The following is a 5,410-nucleotide window of genomic DNA, read 5'->3' as shown; positions in this document are numbered from 1 at the left end:
GAGACGGAGTCTCGCTCTGTCGCCCAGGCTGGAGTGCAGTGGCCGGATCGCAGCTCACTGCAAGCTCCGCCTCCTGGGTTTACGCCATTCTCCTGCCTCAGCCTCCCGAGTAGCTGGGACTACAGGCGCCCGCCACCTCCCCCGGCTAGTTTTTTATATTTTTTAGTAGAGACGGGGTCTCACCGTGTTAGCCAGGATGGTCTCGATCTCCTGACCTCGTGATCCGCCCGTCTCAGCCTCCCAAAGTGCTGGGATTACAGGCTTGAGCCACCGCGCCCGGCCTATTTTTGCTTTCATTGTCTTTACTTTCGGTGTGGTATCCAAAATATCACTGCCATAGCCAATGCCACGGAACTTTTCCCCTGTGTTTTCCTTTAGAAGTTTTAAGTTTACACCTTTAATTAAGTCTGACATTTAAGCCTTTAATTAATTTTGAGTTTATTTTTTGTGTATGGCATAAAAGTCCGTTTTCATTCTTTTGCATGTGGAAATCTCATATTCCTAGCCCTATTTGTTGAAGAGACTGTCCTTTCCCCATTGTCCTTTCCCCATTGTGTATTCTTCACACCCTTGACAAAGATCAATTAATCACAGATGCTTGGATTTACTTCTGGGCTTTCTATTGTGTTTCAGTGATAAATGTGTCTGCTTTTATGACACTACCACACAGTTTTGACTACTATAGCTTTATAATATAAATGGAAATCAGAAAGAGTGATTCTTCCAGCTTTGTTCTTTTTGCTCAAGATTTCTTTAGCTATTTAGAATCTTTTTCTGGTTCCATATAAATTTTAGAATTCTTTTTCTATTTCTGTGAAAAATGACATTGGAACTTTGATACAAGTTTCATTGAATCTGTGGATCACTTTGGGTAATATGGACATTTTGGCAATATTAATTCTTCCAGTCCATGAGCATAGTATCCTATGCATAGGATCTTTCCATTTGTTTTTTCTTCCTCAATTTTTTCCATCAATGTTTTATAGATTTCAGTTTATAGATTTTTAATCTCCTTAAATTTATTTTTAAATATTGTATTCTTCTTATGGCATTTTAAAATTTTTTCTCACATAGTTTGCTGTTAATATATAGAAATGCAACTGATTTTTTAAATTTCTTTTTTGTTTAATTTTAGATAAAGGTAGTACATGTGCAGGTTTGTTACATGAGTATACTGTGTGATGCTGAGCTTTGGAGTACAGATCCCATCACCCAGCTAGTGAGCATAGTAACCAATAGGAAGTTTTTAAACTGGTGACCCCCTTTTTCACTTCCTCCTCTAATAGTTTGCAATGAATATTGTTCCCATGTTTGGATATGTAGTTATCAGTGAATATTGTTCCATGCTATGTCCATGTGTGTTCAATATTTTAGCTCCCACTTATAAGTGAGAACATGCAGTATTTGGTTTTCTGTTCCTAAATTAATTTGCTTAGGATTATGACCTCTAGCTGCATCTGTGTTGTTGCAAAGGACATCTGTCATGCAAAGGTTATTATTTCCTTCTGTTTGTGGCTGCATAACACTCTATGGTGTATATGTACCACATTTTTTTAATCCAATTCAACAACAATAGACATCTTTGTTTAGTCCATGTCTTTGCTATTGTGAATAGCATGGCAATGAACATACAAGTTCATGTGTCTTTTTGGTAGAATTATTTATATATGTCGATTTTGTACCTTGCAACTTTACTGAGTTCATTTTTTGATATTAATAGTTTTCTGGTGAAGTTTTTATTTTCTAGATATAATACTATGTAATTTTCAAACAGCAATAATTTTACTTCTTTATTTCTGATTTGGATGACTTTTATTTCTTTTCCTTCCCTAATTGCTCTGGCTAAGACTTTCAGCACTATGTTAAGTAGAACTGATGAGAGTGGACATCCTTGTCTGTTCCAGCTCTTAGAAGAAAAGCTTTTTTATTATGGAGTGTAATATTACCTGTGAGCTTGCCATATATGACCTATATCGTACTAAGGTACATTTCTTCTATCCTTAATTTGTTAAGGACACAGAAAAAGAAGTGCTCAACAAGATGAAAAGGCAACCTACAGAAGAAGAAAAAATATTTGTAATCCAAGCATCTGATAAAGGGTTAATATCCAAAATACATAAGGAAGTCATGTACCCCAATAGAAGTACAAGTAAATAACCTCACTTTAAAATGGCTAAAGGATCTAAGTAGACATATTTTTCCAAAGAAGACAAACATATAGCCAAAAGGTATATGAAAAGGTGCTCAATATGACTAACCAGGGAAATGTAGATGACCCCAAAGATATGTTACCTCATGCCTGTTAGAATGGCTATTGTCGAAAAATCGAAAGATAACAAGTGTTGGAAAGAATGCAAAAAAAGGGAGCCCATGTACATTGTTAGTGGGAAAGTAAATTGGTATAGCCATTAAAGAAAACAGTACAGAATGTCCTCAAAAAATTAAAAATAAAACCACCACATGATCTAGCATGTCCCACTTCTGAGTATATATCCATTGAAAATAAAATCACTATCTCAAAGAGAGATCTGAATTCCCATGTTCATTGCAACGTTATTTACGATAGTTAAGACATGAAACAATGAAATGTCCTTCAACAGACAAAGGGCTAAAGTAAATGTGGTATACACTTTTATACAATGGAATACCATTCAGACTTTAAAAAGAAGGAAATGCTGCAATTTACAACAACATAGATGAACCCCAGAGGACATTTTGCTAAGTACAATAAATCAGACACAGAAAGACAAATACTGCATGATCTAACTTATATGTGGAATCTAAAATATCCAAACTTAACAAGAACAGAGAGTAGAAGGGTGGTTGCTAGAGGCAAGGAGGTGGGCGAAATGAGAACATTTTGGTCAAAATGTAAAAACTTTCAGTTATAAGATAAATAAGTTTTAGATACTTTAATGTACAGAATGTTGACTATGGTCAATAATGTATTTTATACTTGAAAGTTGTTGAGAGAGTAAGTATTCTCACCACATACAAATGAAAAAAAGGTAACTTTTTTGTGAGGTGACAAGTATATTCATTAGTTTGATTGTACCAATTATTGAACCATATATTTGTATATCAAAACTTCACATTGGATATGAAATATACATATATATAATTTCTGTCAATTATTCCTTAATAAATACATAAACAGTACAAAGACACAAAAACAAAATTACATGAGACATGAGAATAAGCAGATAAATATAATAATTAAAAATGAAATGTATTTACATGATTGTCTTATACGAAATTGGTAATACAAAAATAAATTCTATTTCTGTGTGTCAGCAGAAAGAATTACTATGCCTAGGAATATGAAATATGAAAATACAAGAAGTCAAAGAGTACAAAAGTAATTTTTTGTTAAAAAAGTCAAAGAGGACAAAAGTCTAAGTGAAATACCACATGTTCTTACTTATAAGTGAGAGCTAAACAATAGGTAAACATGTTCATCAAAAGACATCTTCAATACAGTGAAAATGAAATTTTCAAAGTCACATAAAATATTTGAAGTACATATAATCAATAAAGTATTTGATATTCTTATTATATAAAATATTTTGAATCAATAATAAAAATGAATATCCCTGCAGTGCACAAAATATTGAACAAGACTTTCAAGAAAGGAAATTCAAGTGGCTGGTAAACATGAAAATGTGTTCAATGCCATTAATATCATGAAAAGGCAAGTCTGATTACATATACTCATCAGAATTTCTCAAATAAAAATGAATTACAATAGCAAATGTTGTTACTGATGAAAAGCAACTGGAATTTCCATACAATGCTGGCATGAGTGTAAATTTATACAGCCACTTTGAAAAACTATTTGTCAGAGTAAAGTACACTAGAGCATATATATTTTTTTATTTACCTTTTGCTGTGTAACAAACCACTTCCAAACAGCGAGTGAAAGTTCTTGCTTGTGTTTTTGTGGCTGTTCTATTTCACTTAGGAAAAGAGAGGTTGTTTAATAGGTGCAGAGTTTCTGATTTGCAAGATGAACAAGTTCTGGAGATCTATTTTACAGTAATACGAATATACTTGACACTACTGAACTTTACACTTAAAACGGTTGAGATGGTAAATTTTACATTATTTAGTTTTTAACCACATTTTTAATTTTTTTTATTTGCTTTTGTGTCTCCAAGTCAACTTAGGGATCTAAGCTGGGCTTAGAATAGTGGTTCTCCTTCAAGCTGCATGTCTCTTGGATTTGACCCCTTTTGGTAGATTGGGGTTAGATTTGCATCAGATATATTCATCCTAGAGCTCAGGTTAAAATAACAGAAGCTACTTGGGAAAAATGCTCTTTTCATGGTGATGGCACAAAACCTGAAATGCTGCTTTTGGCTAAGGTTTAGAACTGGCTATCACTTCTGCCCACATTTCATTGATTAATATAAATCCCACTACAAAGCCCAAAGTTTAGGGGTAGGAAGTTATACTCTGCCTTTCATAAAAGAAACTACAAAGTCTTATAGTAAAATATATAGAAAGGAATAAAAAATTGTAGCTAAAAATTTAATCTACAGAAATATGCTGTGACTTAGTGCTTTCACTGTTAGTGGATACTAAATAAATTGAATCGTATGTTACTTAAAGCATACAAGTATGTTCCTAGCACTGCTTTCCAGTATAGCCCAAACCTGGAAATAACCTAAATATCCATCAATGGTAGGACAAATAAATGGAAGCACACTTATATAATTTATTTTTGTACAACAGTGAAATTTTACTATTATATTTAATAACATAGGTAAGTCTCACAAACATTATCTAAGTGAAAGAAAACTAAACAAAAATCTTTTTTTTTTTTCTTTTTTTTTATTATACTTTAAGTTCTAGGGTACATGCGCATAACGTGCAGGTTTGTTACATATGTATACATGTGCCATGTTGGTGTGCTGCACCCATCAACTCATCAGCACCCATCAATTCATCATTTATATCAGGTATAACTCCCCAATGCAATCCCTCCCCCCTCCCCCCTCCCCATGACAGGCCCCATTGTGTGATGTTCCCCTTCCCGAGTCCAAGTGAGCTCATTGTTCAGTTCCCACCTATGAGTGAGAACATGTGGTGTTTGGTTTTCTCTTCTTGTGATAGTTTGCTAAGAATGATGGTTTCCAGCTGCATCCATGTCCCTACAAAGGACGCAAACTCATCCTTTTTTATGGCTGCATAGTATTCCATGGTGTATATGTGCCACATTTTCTTAATCCAGTCTGTCACTGATGGACATTTGGGTTGATTCCAAGTCGTTGCTATTGTGAATAGTGCCGCAATAAACATACGTGTGCATGTGTCTTTGTAGTAGCATAATTTATAATCCTTTGGGTATATACCCAGTAGTGGGATGGCTGGGTCATATGGTACATCTAGTTCTAGATCCTTGAGGAAT

Source organism: Piliocolobus tephrosceles, chromosome 1 (assembly GCF_002776525.5).
Source record: "Piliocolobus tephrosceles isolate RC106 chromosome 1, ASM277652v3, whole genome shotgun sequence".
NCBI classification, from domain to species: domain Eukaryota; kingdom Metazoa; phylum Chordata; class Mammalia; order Primates; family Cercopithecidae; genus Piliocolobus; species Piliocolobus tephrosceles.
Note: the sequence above shows the minus strand (reverse complement) of the source record.